We start from the raw sequence: 18,735 nt of genomic DNA, 5'->3' as shown, positions 1-18,735 counted from the left end.
TAGTTCACTTTGGTTCATGTCCCTGCCTTAGGTCAGGGCCAGGTCCATTGCAGGCGTTTAATAAATGCTTTTTGATTGATTGATTCTAAAACCCAGGGTCAAAGGCAACCTTAGCTTTTCCTAGCTTCAGCAAAGAAAGATGAAAACAGCAGGGGAGCAAGAAACAATCCCCCACGAAGCAAACTCGAGGCAGAGGTGAACTGGCGGCAAAACCTGGTGTTTCAGAACGAGCCCAGGAGCACCTCCGTCAGGTCCGACCGCAGTGCCCAGCTCCGGGTCACCTGACTCGAGGAATTTTTGGCCCCGCCGGCCGGCCGGGTGGAAGGGGTGGGGAATGGCAAGCACCTCCCCTAGCTCTCCTGCTCCAGGTCGGCGGGGGCCGGCGCCTGGCGGCCACGTGGTGGTACTGCCGCTGCCCCCGCCCAGCCCCGGGAGCCGAGGCGCCCACTGACCACCCGCAGCCGCGGGAGGGAGGTGGAGAAAGCGGAGGAGGGGGAGGAGGAGGAGGAGGAGGAGGAGAAGGAGGAGGAGGAGGAGGAGGAGGAGGAGAAGGAGAAGGAGAAGGAGAAGAAGAAGAAGAAGAAGGAAGCAGGCGCAGCTGCAGCGGCTTCCTTAGGGAAGCGAGTGGCGGGCGTCCGTGGTACTCGCCCCTTGCAGGCGGGCTTGCTTCGCAGGCGGGCCGGGAGCTGCTTCTATGGGGTGAGTGTCTGGCGCGGAGACTTTGGGACTTGCCCGGCGCCCTCACCCTAGGTCCGCCTTCACCCCCGCCTTCCCTCCCCCTCCCCCTCCCCCTCCCGCCTCCCAGGGGGCAGTGCCGGCGCCCTATAGTGTCTCTCCCTCTCTTTGTGTCTGGAGCGGGAGCGAATGGAGCTGCGGGACAGCGGGGCCGAGGGAAAAGGAGGCAGAATGCGATAGCGACGCCTCGTTGTGGGGCAGAGACAGACGTGGGGGCACAGAGGTACCAACTCTCATCCTTCCTCCTCTGCCGGCGGCTTGGGGATGGGAAAGGGAAGGGAGGAGAAGGAGCTCACTCCCCCTTGCAAACTGTCTGGATCGGTTTGGTTTGAGAGGGAAGGGGGAAGGTGGCTTAGTTTAGGGATGGAGAAAGGGAGCAAGGCAAAGTTTGGAGAGGGAGCTTCTTCCATAGACTTAAATCCCCCCGCCCCCGCCCCCAGCAGTCCTCCCGCAGCGAAGGGTTTGAGAGAGCTCGTCTGGGTTGGGGGAATGGAGTGGGAATGAATTACAAAACGGGGAGGGGGAAAAAAGGAGGGTGGCAGGATGCGGACGACCCCTTCCCCACCTGCTCTCAGTTCCTGGGCTGGCGAACTGCCTTTCCCTGCGTCCAGCTCCTGACCGGTCGGGGGACTCCGATGCCAAGATTCCCTCCCCTCCCCTTGGCTCACATCTCTTCCAGACTGCTAAAGTTTGCAGAGATTGAGAAGGGAGTTCGTGAGAGGGAGTAGCAGCCCGCCTGCTACCCCCAAAGGGGCTTCTTGCGGCTCAGCCTGGCTATTGTTCTCCTTCGGTTTCATATCATCCCTTTTGGCTTTCCCAAGAACTCAGACTTGATTTCCAGACTGGTGGTGTGGTGAGGTGTCGTCCCTCTTCCCTTTCTTTTCCTCTCTCCTCCCTTTCTTTTCTTCTTCCCTTTCTTTTCCTCCCTGCAGCTTTTAGAGATGGAAAAAGCTGCCTTTCAGGGTAGGAGAAATATTTGTGGGCTTTTTAAGAAGTCGTGACTTAGTTTGGGGTTTGCGGGGGGCTATAGGGGTGCTCGGTCAGCAAACTAGTGTCTTCTGACTGCTGCTGACTTGTGCGGCTTTGTATGAAGTTTGTTTCAGTCCGGAGTTGTCTGGTTGTGCAGGCAGGCAGACGCGCTAAGGCCGGATCGGGTAACTATTGATTCACCGGTGACTCTTTTAAGTGTCTTTATTTCCTCTTTGTGGTGGAGAGTAAGGGGGTGGGTAGCATGAAGGATTCTAGAGAGATGCAGCTAATGCGTGAGTAATGACTCTATTTAGCCAATTTTAAAGAATGGGAGTTATAGGTTGCTTCCAGAGGCATGTGCATCTGGGAAATCTAGGCTTTTTTTTTTTTTTTTTTTTTTTTTTTTTGCTTCCAACCAACAGAGTCCAGTGCAACTTTCATTTTTGCAGAGCTTCTTAGGTAAATTGCATCCTGAGATCTTGGGTTTGGTTATCTGAAATAATTGCTTTGGATTGCATTTTGACAGCTGATTTAACAGTGTTTCCAATTTCACTTGTGTGAAAGAAGAATGAAAAACCACTTTGGTTTGTGGAAATATTTCCAGATCCTTAGAGAAAAATTAGGGGGTTGGGTTGGTCTATTAGAGCTAGTGAAGGAAATGGTTACTTAGATCAATAGTAATAGCAGAAGGGAATTAAGAAACTGGCACAGAGTTTCTTCCAGCTGTGATTTGAACAGAGAAATAGAGTGAATACAAGTGCCAAACTTGGTGTGGACTGAGAGCAGCCTAGAATATACTCATTCTTTAGTCTGTATTTTGGGTGTTAAGAGTTGTGTGTATTATTACTGACAGATGTAATTTAATGGCCTATTCTTCATGGTAACAACCAAATGTCTCATTATTTTCCTGGATGATAAAGTAATAAACTTTGTGGAATTTTATCCTGCCTGGGTAAGCTTATCCAGTGCTTGCATAACTCAGACTGGGGACTACAGGACAGGATTTCTGTCACGGTTAAAAAGCTTTCTGTTCTATACCAGTGACTGCTGCAGGTTTTTAATTTGTGCTGGAGATTTCATTCATGAACTTTCATAGTGCCATATTCACCCTTTCAAGTTATTTGTGTCCCATGTTTTTATTATTACTTTGATGCTTCAGATTTTTCATCTTCTTTTCATTTTATATTTCCACAATAAATTTTCAGCACATACAGTGGGGCTGGATTTGGAATCAGAGGACCTGGGTTCTAGTCTCAGTTCTTGTGTAGTATTTGCTAATTCACTTAACTTCACTGTGCCTGAGTTTTCCCATTAGCAAAATGAGAGGGTTGGGCTAGATGATGGCTAGGGTCTCTTCCAACTCGAAATCTATGTTCTGAGGCATTGAAAGAATGAATGCTACAGATTTTGGTTAAAAAGAGGCATAGGACATTCTCTGCCCTCAATAGAAAAGGTTTTAGTATTGTGTGATTTTATTGCTGTATTGTCATTCATACTTCATTCTCGAAGAGGACCAATGACATCAGGAAGGTGATGTCTTGACTTGCAAGTGAATTGTATTTAAGTGAGGCAGAGCTGTGGCCTCACTGTCCTCCAGTCATCGGAGTCCAGTGGCAAGATATAGGTCAGGACAACTGGCAGTGGCCCCGGATGCAGTGGGAGATCTTGGCCTTTTTAAGCTAAGGTCTTTCCCAGGTCCCAGTTTGTCTGAGGCAACACCCATTCAGCCTTACTTAAAGGCTGAATAAGAATTGAGGTGAAAGATGGCCTAGTTTGCCTGCACAAAAGAATCAGTTTGGGAGGGGAAAACCTTCAGAGTTTCATTGCTCCATGGATTTCCCTGGATGAAGAGACTGCCTCTATCATTGCAAGCTATCTCATGCTCTCCAGCTTTATAGCCTTAGAGGCTTGCCCAGAGTCATGAGAGGTTGTTAGGTACTTTAGCCAGGGTCACGGGTCAGTACCTGTCAGAGATGAGACTGAAGGCTGGTCTTACTTGTTCAAAGCAAGGCCAGATCCTCTCTATGGTATGCCATGCCACCCTCAGTGAAATTATAATTTAACATCACTTTATCCTCATAAGCAACTGTGAGGAAGCTAGGACAAGTGTCATTTCCGTTTCATAGATGAGAAAACTGAAGCTTTAAGTGAAGAAATAAATTATCTTAGGCCATACAACTAGTTAATGGCACAGTTTGAAATTGAATCCAAGTCTTCAGCTTAGTTCAGAGTTTAGTTCTTTATGCAGATAGTTTTGTCACAAGTGAATTTTACCAACATGGGGATTTTAATGAGTTATGGGTTTGCTTTCCTTTGTAATTTGGGAATAGGGTCAATACTAATAAATCAGACATGATTGTTGACTTTAATTCTATTTAGATTTGTGTTCCTTTGGAACCAGTTCCTTCAGACTGGTTCAGTAGACTAGTCATAGGACTTAGTGTTAGAAGGGACCTGTAAATATCAAATACTTCAACCCCTCCTTATTTTACAGATGAAATAAACTGAAACCTAGAAAAGTTATGTTATTTACTCGTGGTCATATACATGATTGCTGTAATCTCCTTTATCAACCTATGAATCTTTTTTAGTCTATTTTGCTATGAGGTTAGTTGCTAGTCATTGTAATTTTGAGCTTGACTAGGTTTGACCTGTCAAAGTGCCATCATTTAAAACTTGAAAATAGCAAAAAAAAAAAGCTTCCCATCTGTGGAATACGACAGAGGTGTCAAATGCCCAACAAACTCTGGAACTAGGCTAGAATCAGATTAAAATGTAATTGGAAAATACTTAACAAAATAAATATACAATGCAATATAGATAATGTTAATTTGTGGCTTTCTAAGCCATTTCTATTTGAATTTGACACCACTGGAGTACAAGATGCCACTGTTGTGAAATGAAGAGACCACTGGCCAGACAGGAAGGAGTCTGGGTCCTGGTTTTGATCTTGCCAGTAAATGATGTGATTCTAGGCCTTAGTTTCCTCATTTGTAAAAGTGAAGGGGCTAGACTAAATGATTCCTGTGGGATCTCTTCCAGTTCTAACATTCTGTGAGATCTATGATAAAGCTATTGTGCACAGAAGAAGAAAATGTGGTTGTGATACTGACGGTTACATTTTATAGACTATAATGATGTGTCTGTAGTGGGTCTAAAGGAATTCAAATATTCCCTTGCCATTTCTATCATTAAGTTTCTCTCTCATCATTTCCTATCATCCTAAAATGTGCTATGAATCTGGTCCTATCCCCACTTCCCCATGTCATAGTTTTATGCTGAATATCAGTGCTAGCTATCTTTTATTTTCCATAGAAATCATAGAACCATAAGATGTTAGATGTTGAAGAAAGCATAGAGATCATCTAGTTCAACCTTTTGGTTTACAGATGAAGAAACTGTGGCCCTGTATAGCAGAGTTGAATTTGAAGAAGGTTTTAAAAAATATATATGTGCTGTATTTAAAGTCAACTTTTTATTTCTTAAATGTTCCAGTATGGAAAACAATTATGTTGATTCATCCTGGTGGTCACACTGAATTTTCCTTGTGCTTATTAGCCTCTACTCAGTCATCTCCCAAATTGTTCTGTTTAGTTCACACAGCACTTGGTAATTCTGAACCAAAAAGAAAACTTATGCTCTGCCCTGTGGAGTCCCACTCTTCCTTTTCTTAGTAACCTATCTTTCAGAAGGTTCATTTATGGGAGATGCATAAACATGTCTCGCCCACTTCTCCATTCCACAGTCATCTGTCAAAACAGCAAAACACCGTTCTCAAACAACTTCAGCCTCATGAGAGCTCTTAAGAACAAGGAGCCGTGTACCTTTGTAGATAGAATCATCTTGATTGTCTCAACTATTATACATTTATCTCTGATGCTCCTGCAGCAACCTTTTTCCCCCTTCCAAATATGTATTTCATTATGAAGGAGAAAAATTAGACAAACAAATACCTAGAAGCTGCCTAAACACATACTGTGCTGAGAATTGTCACACATACTCCTCAACTTGCCATTATGACAAAGTCTAGACTCTAGATCATAATGTGGGCTCTTGTGATGAAAACCAGTGGCATTTTCTTGTTCTGCCATGAAAAAAAAATCAGCTTAAAAAAGAAAAAAACCCAGAGCTAAAAATCTGAAAGCCTTAGTGTGTTATTTTAAAAGTGTGATAAGAATAAAATTCTAGGATTTTCCATAAACCATTTTGATACGTTCATGACTGGAGAATAGATGATCATTTTAATCTCCAGAAAGAAATGTTGTTGAAAGGAATCAGTTAACAGTGATTACAGAAAATTACTCATCAGATAGTGTTAATTGTGGAAACTTCAAGTCATGAGCTAGGATCCCATGATCAAGGCATTTTATTTGTGAAGATTGGAAAAGCTGAATAATTCGTAGTCTATAAGGTGAAAGTATGCTTTAAAAAAACAAATTATCCTCTGTCCACTCCCACCATTCTCCCCAAAAATATTCTGAATAGAACAGGTTTTTTTTTTTTTAAATCATGGGAAAATTGTCCCCTTCATAGTCTTATATTTTTCACTTTTATCTACAATGAAGTGATTATTCCCTTTGACAACAAACCTGATTGTGGAAGTTAGTAAATTCAGTCACTGACTTAACAAATAACTTCACTGCCAAAACCAATAAGAGAGAATAAACTACTAAATAATTAAGAATTAGTAAATCTTAAATGTTTTAAAGAAAAAATCTTTGTATTTGATTAGGAACATTTTTAGTTTACCCATTTAAGATGCTCATGTAAATCAGGGTGGGCCCAAAAAATGAAGGGTTAGGGGTATAAGACTAGATGTAGGAATCAGAATACTTGACCTTGGCCCTGGCTTTTGGCCATCTGGCTAATTGTGAACTTGGGCAAGTCACTTAGTCTGAGTTTCATCATCTTGTATGAAAAGGGGGAGGCAACTGGACAAGGGGAAGGGGAACTCTCTTGGAGGCTTGTTTATAAACTGCACATTAAATGAAATAATTTAAATGGAAAGTGCTTTGACCATTACAAAATGGAGTATACATATAAGGCATTATTATGGTTATTCTTCACTCATTGATGCTTGCTGACATCAAGCCCTACACTGCTAGTGAGAATGGGCAGATTAAACTGAAAATTTGGCTAGTTCATACTTTTTTTTTTTCGTGGCTCAATAGTTGGTTTCATTTTTGTGTAATGTGTATCTGGAGTGCTGACACTAATGAAGAGTGTCAAAGTTGGCAACGTATTTATTGAAACCTTCCTACGCTGGCAAAGCACAATGTGATGGAAGTGTTGTGGTATGATGGAAGAAGCATTGCTTTTGGAGTCAGAAGACATGGGTTTGAATGGGTCCAAATTATCAACTTGCTGTTTGACCTACTAGGACCAATCACTTAATCTCTCTGAGCCTCAGATTCCTCACCTTTAAGATGAGGGAGTTGGGCTGGATCATTTTTAAGGTCCCTTCTTCCTCTAAACACTATGCTGTTTCCTATGTGGTGTTTGTTCCTTATGGACACTGCACTCAAATCCAGTCTTTGCCAGTCTTGTATGCCCACCTCTTCTGTGATAAGAGTCATTCAAAGAGATGCACAGTGTGGTATATTAGAAAATGCAAGTTTTGGAGTTAAGAGGACCAAGGTTCAAAATTCAACTCTGTAGCTTTCTACCTGTATGAAGTTGATTTTAAATCTTTTTACCTCTTTGAACCTCAGTTTCTCATCTGTTAAAATGAGAGAATTGAACTAGATAATCTCATTCTAGCTTTAAATATGTGATCCTGATGTTGTATCTCCATAGTTCCATAATTATTGATCATTCCTGAGGAGGGCTGAAGGTGAAGTCTTGTGGTTTTTTTTTTAATGTGTTTTGCCAATTCATGTCTTTTAAGTAACTGCACAATCCATTTGTGAAGGAAATGTGTTTGTTCTAGGTAAAAGAATGGAGGATTCCTCTTTTCTCCCTCCCTGATCCCAACCTTTTCACATCTTGTTAAACCTATCTACTTGAGTTAACATCAAGCCATATATCCTCAGCCTAATTCAAGCATCCTCAGCCAAATTCACGAGCTTTTTTTTAATCCAAATTATTATTTCTTCTGCATGGTAAATCATTCAGTTAACAAGCATTTATTAAGCACTACTTGCCTAGCACCAAATGGTACAAATACAAAATAAGTTCTTGCTCTTATAAAGTTTACATTCTAATGAGAATATCCCAATAGAAATTCTCTGCCTCTTTGTCTGAGAGAGTACTGTCTGTGGCTATTAAAAGTTAAATTATTTTGCCACTGCCTACCCACCCAGTAAGTGTAAAAAGGGGAAGTTTAACCTAGGTCTCTTATCCATTATCCCATATTTCCTCTCTAAGCAATGGTTAATCCAGCATATTTTGATACTGTCCACAAAAGTCCTGCTGAGATGCCTCATCTTGGTTCATTGGTGATGGTTTAACAGGGAAAGAAACAGTCCCTGGAAGGGTTTGCCAAGCTGGAAAAGTTGCACATTTGGACTGGTGGTGGACTGTATGTCTGTTGTATGGGGTCCAGCTTCACTGCATTTGGAGAGGCTGGTGACCAGTTTGGTACAGGATGATGAGTATTTAGTGACAGCAACTGTGCCACTAAAAAGTCTTAGGAGGAGATGAAGTCAGTCTGGGTAGATGGAGCCCAAGGACTGATCAATCCACCGATCTAGAAAGCATTTTAAGTTATAGTGAGCTCCAACTGGCATTTTAATGGATTTAAGGATAATTGAGACTGCAGTTCTGCTTTCCCTGTTTCTATTTAGTATTACATTTGGCAAGAGGAAAATTAGGCTTGTTTATTTGGCTTCTTTCCGTTGTAAATCCTAGGCAGATTTTGGTTGTTCTTCATAGAATGTTTTATTTTCATTTTAAAGGAACAGGATTAATCTGTAAAGAATTCAGTTTTTTCAAGATTTTAACACAGTAATATTTCTCACTTTGTCCCAATTCCACTAAGTATTTCCAGTCCCTTATTCTGGCTGAAGTATTAAGAAAAGTGAACGTTAGGGTGATTTACTGTTAGAGGAGAAGAACTAGAGATATTATGATGTACTAGGGTGTGCCCTTCTTATTAAGGGGTACATGGCAGTACTGTCTATGGGCTATCCCTTGCAAACTTAAATGGTGATCATCATCTCTTGTGGCTCCCAAGTTTCCAAAGGGTATAGAACAGGAGTGGGTAACCCTTTTTCCATTGTAGGCCATTGAACTGTGAGAAGGGGGAGGGGGGAACAAACAAAAAAAAAGCATTTCAAAACTACGCAGTAAAGCCTTGTGAGATATTAAAATTACTTGCATTAGTTGCTGATTGTCTTGCCATCCTTACATTTGAATAAGAATGACACTATACTTTGTGTATTATAATTCTTTTAAGTGCTGTTACAGATTTGTTTTTATAAAAACTTGGTTGCATGAAATAAAGCAATGGATTCATTTTGGACATTAGGGTTTAAATTTTCCAGGGCCAGATCATCCCCTAGACAGTGCTGGCTAAGGACTAGTACAAGAAGAAACGGTAGGCTTTCTGTATTCCAGGTATCCGTAACTCTTCAGGTCATGGAAGGTCTTATGACCTCAAATCAGAATGGAGGAGTCCACAGATGTATCTATGAGGGCAAAGTAGCATCTACTTTTAACTTTCCTCTCTTTTTCAAGACAACCCAACCTGATGAGTTATCTTGGTACACGCAAAACTATGCACATTGAATATCAACATCAGTAAAATTAGCTTGCAAATAGGACCATAGGGGAAATAAGTATACTTTCCACAACTAGAGAGAGCATCTTGCCATAATGATTGAATTAAGCATACCGGCTATACTTGATACTTCTGTACTTTGGCCAGGTGGAGTGGGCTGGGAGTTCTAGTTTTGTCCATTATGGGACATACTATCAAGACACATGTATCTTTGGTGCTATCAGGGCTGCTTTTTTCTTTAAGGGAAAGAGGAGATAAACAGGGATAAAACAGTCTATGAGAGATAGTGAGTTTTTTTGGAAAACACAATTCTTTGAGTGGGAAGATCAGGATTTCAGTTTGTGCTCTTAACACTTCTTAGCTTTTTAACTTTAAATAGGGCACTTAACCTTGTGAACCTCAGTTTCCTCATCTATTAAACTGAGATATTTGTACTAGTGCCTTGCAGTGCTCTAAGGGTCAAATAAGATACAATATATAAGTACAATACATTAATGTAAAAATAAAATGTGTAAATTAAATTATCATCATTATCACGTAGGACACTCTATGGGGCGGAAATATCTGCCAAGCTCTGTCAATACATTCAGATATGTAAGTCCTACGTTTGGTTATCCAGGTGATGATAACATTCAGTTAACTTTTTCCAATACAGAAATAGCTTTGAAAATCTGTCTTGTGCTAATGATCACAGACTAATCAGGTGAACAGTCTGTTTTATCAAGTCAAGCAGATCAAAAGCCTACAGTAGACAAGGAGTAAAACTCCTGGGGATGACGGTTATCTTGAGCTCTAAAATGGGTGTAGAAATGGATGTATTTCTCAACCTTGATTCCATAGTGAAGCATTTGGGAGCCAGAAGGCTTTGTGAGCCATTGCTTTAATTAAGACACGTAAAAGCTTCCTTTCACCAAAACTTGGGCATGGAGGAGATGGCAGTGATGCCAGGAGAGAACTAAGATATCTCATCCATAAAGGTTTACTAGGACTTCTGTGCAGCATGAGAAAGAACCCAAAGAAAGTCTCTTCTGTGGAGTTTTTTTGGGCCCAGTGTTATTATCGATGTGAATTGATTGGTTAACTTTCTCAGCATTTTATTTCTTCTGTAAAGAAATAGGTTAATGCTGTTGTGCTTGTTTTAGAGAAAATACCCCTTCCTTTTCCATGAACTTTTAGAAGGAGTATTCATTGGCCACCATAATGTATATGTTTTCTTTTGACTGAGAGTTTTGGTACTGATTGACTAATCCAGGCAAACTTGTCCTTTCTTGAACCCTTCAGTACCTTGTGGTTCTAGCTATTTCCCCTTTCTTCTCCCTTTACTGCCCCTCTTCTGGAGTTTCTAAACTCTAAGACACATACAATGGGGGAGGGGAAGAGAAAGGAACGGGCATTTATTAAGTACCTGCTATGTCCCAAGCACTGTGCTAAAGTCTTTACAAATATTATCTCATTTCATCCTCACAACAACCCTGGAAGGTGGGTGCTATTATTATCCCCATTTTACAGTTGAGGAAACTGAGGTAGACAGAAAAAACTTAATTTTTCTAAAATAGTATTTTAAAATAAAAACACACAGATGTCCTATTGAATTTTCTCTTGTTTCTTATTTGGTCATTGACCAGTTACGTAGACCATGTCTTAATTGGGCGACATTTTCTTTCTTTCGGTCACAACCTTCCCCCAATTATTTTAAGTACAGACCCCTTGTAACAAAGGGTGTTTGATTCCTCTTACATTGGAAGCCCATGTTTACATCCACTCTAGTAAAAGAAACAGAATTAAGGATCTTACCCAAACTGATGTAGATTCCAGAATTTGGTGGCAGGCTGCCAGGACCTTGAATGCTTTTGTATACTTCTTCCAAAAAAAAAAAAATAGGGTATGTACATATTCCTGACTCCTCTCTACTCATGCCTTATTGGATGGCATTGCTAAAAAAGGCCTTCTCCTCCCCGCTTTTAAAACACTGATTGTAATGTTAACTATGAAAAAGGTAGCTTTTTATTTTTATACTGTAAATGAAACTGGCAAATGGGCCTTTGCCAACTGCATTAGGACAATTTATCTTGTAGGAATAGAATTGTCCTGGTGATGTGGCAGGTATGTTGAAGGGCAGCTTTCTGAACTGTTGCCAAAACATGATAGACTGCTCTTTGGGGTCTACGTGGAGTGTGAAGCCATACCAATTCTTATTCTTTTTTTAAAAATTCAATTAATTAATTTTTAGGCTATCGGGGTTAAGTGACTTGCCCAGGGTCACACAGCTAGTAAGTGTCAAGTGTTTGGTCTGGGGCCAGATTTGAACTTGGTTCCTCCTGACTTCAGGGCTGGTGCTCTATCCACTGCACCATCTAGCTCCCCCCAATTCTTATTCTTTACTTCAGTAATTTTCAGTGCCTCCATTGGCTTTGGTTCTTATGGCAGCACCCCGTCAGTCCACAGGTGCTTACTTGAGCATACCCTGCACTGTAGCATGTACCAGCTGGGATATTTTGCCAGCCAAAGATAAACCCCTTGAGGTCAAGAATTGTTTCCCCACCCTTTTTGGGAGGTGGGAGAGCATCTTTATGTGCCTAGAACACATAGTGGTCATTAATTAATGTCTGTTTGAATTGAAAAGATAAAGTCAAGTCAAAAAGCATTATGTGCCAGGCACTTGGCAAAATTCTGGGGGGAAAAAAGAGAGGCAAAATACAGCCCCTGTTTTCGAGGATCTCACAGTTCATCGGGGGAGACAGCATGAAAACAACTATGTACAAAATAGATCTACAGGTGCAAATTGGAGATAATCTCAAAGGGAAGACACTAAGGTTAAGGAGCCCTAGGAAAGACTTCTTCTGGAAGATGGGACTTGAATTAGGCTTAAACGAAGCCAGGGAAGCCAGAAGGTAGAGAGGGACAGAGGGACAAGAAGTGAAAATTCACAGAACAAAACATGTCAAAAAAAAAAGTTTAAAAAAAAAAACCAACATTTTGCAAACTCAAAAGTGCTATTAAAAAAAGATGTGTTGGGGCAGCTAGGTGGCACAGTGGATGGAGCACTGGCCCTGGAGTCAGAAGGACCTGAGTTCAAATTCGACTTCAGACACATGATACTAGCTGTGTGATCCTGGGGTGAACCCCAATTGCCTCATCAAAAAACAACAACAAAAAAAGAGATAACGCTATCCAGTAAACTGCAAGGATCCCAGAGACACTGGATTGCATGGTGTAGTTGGGGAAAATAAGGTTTAATAAGACTGGAAATGTTGGGAAGAGCTAGCTTGTTAAAGGCTTTAAAATCCAGAGGATTTTACATTTGATCCACATTGAGGCATTGTGAAACCATCATACTTGATTGAATGGAGGAGAGCAAGAGGAGGTGACGTGGACATACTCACAGTTTAGGAAAATCAGTTTGACAGCTGAATGGATGATGGACTGGAGTGGGGAGAGACTTGAGGCAGGGAGATCATTTGACAGGCTATTGCAGTAGATATGAGATGATGAGGGCCTGCACCAGGGTGGTGGCAAGGTCAGAAGAAAGAAGAAGGGATAGTTGGGTGGCACAGTAGATAGAGCACCAGCCCTGGAATCAGGAGGACTTGAGTTCAAATCTGGCCTGAGACACTAGCTGTGTGACCCTGTGCAAGTCATTTGAGAAATATTGCAGAGATAGAATTGGCAAGATTTGGCAACTGACTAGATTTGAGTGAATGAGAGGAATTGAGGGATGTGAACCAGAGAGACTAGTAAGATTGTGGTGCTCTAAAACAGTAATAGGAAATTTTGGAATGGGGGGAAGGAACATTTGGGGGAAATGATCATGTACAAGCATGTCTGAAGAGCCTTCTCTGGGCTCACCAAAGTGAAGTAAGTAGTCCTTGCTCTGGAGGGACTTAAATTCTATCAGGAGAAACAACATGTACACATATACATATACCAAATAAATATGATATCAGATAATAAATATTTAAAGTACTATTAAATATTAAATAAATATTAAACAATAAAAATTATATTAATATTAAACGAATAAATATGAGGTAATTGGGGATGTACTATTGTTGGAAGGGTCAGGAAATTCTTCAACTGCTTGAGCTGAGATTTAAAGGAAAGATTATGAGGGATGGAGGTGAGTGGAGAGTCTTTCAGGAAGGGGAGTCAGTCATTGCAAAGGCTCCCAAAGAAGAGATGGAATGTCCTTGTGTGAGGGATGGCAAGAAGGGCCAGCTAGACTGGACTATAGAGTCCAGAAAGAGGAGCGAAGTAACAGGAGTTTGGAGGGGTAGGTTGGGGCCAGAGCAGAGCAGCCATTGGTTTATCCTAGTTCAGGGGTAGGGAACCTATAACCTTGAGACCACATGTGGCCCTGTAGGCCCTCAAGTGTGACCCTTTGACTGAATCCAAAGGCCACATGTGGCCCTGTAGGCCCTCAAGTGTGGCCCTTTGACTGAATCCAAAGGCCACATGTGACCCTCTAGGTCCTCAAGTGTGGCCTTTTGATTGAGTCCAAAGGCCATGTGTGGCCTCTAGGTCTCATGTGGCCCTTTGAGTCCAAAAGCCACAGAACATGAAATTTGGATTCAAAGGACCACACTTGAGGACCTAGAGGGCCACATGTGGCCTCGAGGCTGCAGGTTCCCCACCCCTGTCCTAGGAGTTACATGGAGTTTTTGCCCATTTCCAAAACTCGTGTGTTTGGGAGAGGATAGTAGGCTTAAAATAGTATTTTAGCCAAGGGGCACAGGTTAGAATCATACAGTTATAGGATTCAGAACTGGGGCAACATTATCATACCCTGTCACCTAGGTTATTTTTCTCTTATCCCAGGCAGTCACTCGGTACCCAATATTTTCTGTACCTGTTGGTGAATGAATGTTCTTTTAAAAAACTGACATGGGATCATTGACATTAATACTTGTGATAGCAAACACACAGAACTTCCGTTTTTAAAGGGATCACAGAGGCCCACTGCTACAATCTGCACCTGAATGGGCATCCTCTGCCTGCAGTCAATCAGTAAACATTTACTAAGTGCCTACTGTATGCCAGGCACTGTGCTAAGTGCTGGAGATTCAAAGAAGACCTAAGATAGTCTCAGTTCTCAAGGAAGTAACACTCTAATAAGGGAGATTACATGCAGACGACCATGTCCAAAAAGATATAGACAAGATAAATTGGAGATTATTAATAGAAGAAGGGCACAGGCATTGAGGGAGATTGACAGAGGCTTCTGGTAGAAGGTGGGATTTCAACCCTAACAGATTTGAAGACCTCCAGTGATGGCAAACTCACTACTCACTGAGGTAGCCCATTCTGGCCTTTGGATTCCTGTTAACAAGTTTTTCCTTATGTTGAACTGAAGGGTCTCAATGCTACAGGCTGTTGTTGGTTTTGACAAAACAAAGCTAATCAGGAGCAGCTAGCTGGCACAGTGGATAGAGCACTGGCCCTGGAGCCAGGAGGACCTGAGTTCAAATTCGACCTGAGTTCAAATTCGACCTCAGATACTTGATGCTTACTAGCTGTGTGACCTTAGGCAAGTCAACTTAACTCCAATTACCTTGTCCCTCCCCCAAAAAAGTAGTATAATTTATCCTGCCTCAGACCAGACACTGGATACTTACTGGCAGTGTGACCCTGGATAAATCACTTAACCCCAATTGCCTCACCAGAAAAGGAAAGAAAAAAAAAAACAAAGCTAATCCCCCTTTCAAGTAATTAACAAGTACTTTCAGTACTTGAAGACCATAATCTTAGTTCCTTCAATTTTTGTTTTCTCTAAGCTAAACGTCCCAGTTCCTTTAACATATTTTCTCAGGTCATTGGTTTCCAAATTTTATATAGTCACCAACTCTCTTTATTTTCCCCTTCTAAATTGTTGTCCTCACACTTTTTTATAAAATAACTTCTGTGAGGGGCAGAGCCAAGATGGCTGAATGAAAGCAGTGACTTGCTTGACCTCTTCCCCAAACCCCTCCAAATACCTGTAAAAAATGACTCTAAACAAATTCTAGAGCAGCAGAACCCACAAAAAGCCAGAATGAAACAAATTTCCAGCCCTAAGACAACCTGGATGGTTGATGAAAAAGGTCTGTTGTGCTGGTCTGGGAAAGGAATGCAGTTCAGCATGGGCCACACAGACAGAAATCAGGCCTCAGTGAACCTGGAGCTAACCTCAGGGGACTGAATTACTATCAGTTGTAGGGGTTTCCAGACTTCTCCACCCACAGATGCCAAAGACAACTTAAAAGGTCAGTAGGAAAGGTCTGTTGGACCTGGGTGAGAGAAGAGCATGGTTCAGCCCCAGTCCTGGCTCAGCTCCCAGGCAGTGGCTGCTTCTGGAGTTCTCGGTGCACAGCTGGTGGGGGGGATCAAGCAACTAATCAGAGGGGGATTGCAGGGATCTCTTTGTTGGTGCAGGATTCTCTTGCTTTGCCCATGCTTGGATCTGGGTCACAGTTCTGGAGGGTGGTCCTGGGGCAAGGAGGCACGCTGGCAGGGTGGAGCTTATAGTGGCAGTGGAGAGGGAATCCTCCTCATAGTTCCAAGGGAGAAGAGAGTATTTGTGGTCACTCATAGACCAGAGTACAGGCCAGGAAAGGAGTAAACACCTCACCTTTGATTGTATCACCTTGGAAGAACTGAACATTTACAGGTCCCTAGAAGTATCTCTGAAAACAGCTGCACAAAACCCCTGAAGCTTGGAACTGTACATTCTCCACACTGGAAGCAAACCCCTACCTTAACAAAGAGTTTAAAACTCAAGTAATTTGCTAGTAACATGGGCAAACAGCAAAAAAAGTCAGACCATAGAATCTTACTTTGGTGACAAAGAAGATCAAAACATACAACCAAAAGAAGACAACTGTGCCGGCCGTGCCGTGCACTCTCCTCCTATAAGGAGCAGGCTGCCAGGGTCATACTACTTACCAGTCTTCGGAGCCTACCCGGATAAACACACAGAGACGAGCCGACCAGGAAGTGCCAACACCCGAGCTTTATTCAGAGGCCATCACAGCAAGGCCAAGCAGGAAGGCCAGAGCAAGAGAGCAGGAGCAAAAAGAGAGCGAGCTCCGACCACTACCGTTCCTTAAGTACCTACTTAGCCCCTCCTCCTCAGCCAGCCTACTAGTCATTGATTGTAGGATCAGATACCAGAAGGGGATGTCTGGGTTTAGCGCACCAAGGAAGAGGAAGTGACGCAGGAGGCTAGGACCGGATACGGGAAGGAGGCGTCTGGGATTAGTGCATAGACAAAGGGAGAGTACGTGACCTAGGAAGTCAGGCCCAGATACCGGGAGGAGGCGTCTGGGGTCAGTGCTACACAAAGGGAAAGTACATGACCCAGGAAGTCAGGAAGGACACAGGAAGGAGGTGTCTGGGGTTGATGTTGCACTTAGGGAGGGGACTAAGCAAAGGGAACTCGTCCTCTGCCGCCCCACTCCCACGTGGCACAGCCCCCTGCCTCAGGAGCACGTGCTCCGGCTACTTCCTTGTATTCTGTTCCTTCCCCAGCTTATCACAGCTCCACATAGCACTACCCACTGCCTCAGGAGCGTGAGCTCCGGTTACTTCTCCGTATCCAGTTCCCATCCCAGTTCACCACAACTCCGCCTAGCACAGCCCCTGCCTCGGGAGCGTGAGCTCCGGTTACTTCCTAATATCTTGTTCCTACCCCATCTTGCCACAATCTCCACTTGGCAGTAGCCAACATCAGACAGTCCCTCACAGACAACAAAGTCAAAACTCCTACATCCAAACCTCCAAGAAAAATATTAATCAGTCTCAGGCCATGGAAGAGTTCAGAAAGGATTTTGAGAAACAAGTAAGAGAAGTAGAGGAAAAATTGGGAAGAAAAAGGAGAGTGATATAAGAAAATCATTAGAAACAAGTCAACAGCTTCTGAGGAGGATGATCCTTCCTTCCTTCTTTTGAGGAGACTCAAAAAAATACTGAAGAAAATAACACCTTAAAAAATAGACTAACCCAAATGGCAAAAGAGGACCAAAAAGCCAATGAAGAAAAGAATGCCTTAAAAAGCAGAATTGGCCAAATGGAAAAGGAAGTCCAAAAGGTCACTGAAGAAAATACTTCCTTAAAAATTAGAATGGAGCAAATGGAAACTAGTGACTTTACGAGAAATCAAGAAATTATAAAACAAAACCAAAAGAATGAAAAAAATAGAGGACAATGTGAAATATCTCATTGGAAAAACAACTGATCTGGAAAATAAATCCAGGAGAGAGAATTTAAAAATTATTGGGCTACCTAAAAGCCATGATAAAAAAAAGAGCCTACACATCATCTTTCAAGAAATTATCAAGGAAAAATGCCCTGATACTCTACAACCCGAGGATAAAATAGAAATTGAAAGAATCTACCAATCACCTCCTGAAAGAGATCCCCAAAGGAAAACTCCTAGGAATATTATAGCCAAATTCCAGAATTCCCAGGTCAAGGAGAAAATATTGAAAGCAGCCAGAAAGAAACAATTCAAATATTGTGGAAACACAATCGGGATAACACAAGATTTAACAGCTTCTACATTAAGGGACTGGAGGGCTTGGAATATGATATTCCACAGGTCAGAGGAACTAGGATTGCAACCGAAAATCACCTACCCAGCAAAACTGAGTATAATCCTTCAGGGGAAAAAATAGGCATTCAGTGAAATGGAGAACTTTCAAGTATTCTTGATGAAAAGACCAGAGCTGAATAGGAAATTTGACTTTCACATACAATACTCAAGAGAAGCATGAAAAGGTAAACAGGAAAGAGAAATCATGAGGGACTTATTAAAGTTAAACTGTTTCCATTCCTATGTGGAAAGATGATATTTGTAACTCATGAGATCTTTTGCAGTATTAGGGTAATTGGAGGGTTAAATACATACATACATATATATATATATATGTGGACAGAGAGCACAAGGTGAGTTGAAGATGAAGGGATGATATCTAAAAAATAAAATTAAAGAGTGAGAGAGAGTTATACTGGGAGAAGGAAAAAGGGAGAGGTAGAATGAGGTAAATTCTCTCACATAAAACAGACAAGAAAAAGCTTGCAGTGGAGGGGAAGTAGGGGAAGGTGAGAAGGAATGAGTGAATCTTACTCTCATTGGATTTGGCTTAAGGAGGGAATAACATACACATTGAATTGGGTATGGAAATCTATCTTACCCTTCAGGAAAATATGAGAGAAGGGGATAAAAGAGGGGGGATGATAGAAGGGAGGGCACATTGGGGGAGGGATAATCAGAAGCAAACACTGTTAAGGAGGGACACGGTTAAAGGAGAGAATAGAACAAATGGGGTTGGGGGGTG

The 18,735-nt window shown here is 42.1% G+C and overlaps 1 protein-coding gene across 7 annotated transcripts in view; it reads left to right on the top strand.

Moving 5' to 3' along the window:
* The first annotated feature begins 562 nt into the window (after positions 1–562).
* The window catches only part of RAI14 (retinoic acid induced 14), a 186,553-nt gene continuing 168,380 nt past the window's right edge, over positions 563–18,735 (top strand). For 5 of the 7 annotated variants that reach the window (XM_027846253.1, XM_027846258.1, XM_027846257.1 and 2 more), the window contains exon 1: positions 848–958. The gene's annotated coding sequence lies outside the window, so the exon portion shown is untranslated. Of the gene's footprint in view, positions 700–847; positions 959–18,735 lie in introns of those variants that run through there. The other 2 variants (XM_027846254.1, XM_027846251.1) reach the window with 1 other exon arrangement.

Source organism: Vombatus ursinus, unplaced genomic scaffold (genome assembly GCF_900497805.2).
Source record: "Vombatus ursinus unplaced genomic scaffold, bare-nosed wombat genome assembly UNPS02015106.1, whole genome shotgun sequence".
NCBI classification, from domain to species: Eukaryota; Metazoa; Chordata; class Mammalia; order Diprotodontia; family Vombatidae; genus Vombatus; species Vombatus ursinus.
This window is presented reverse-complemented; position numbering and strand designations above follow the sequence as displayed.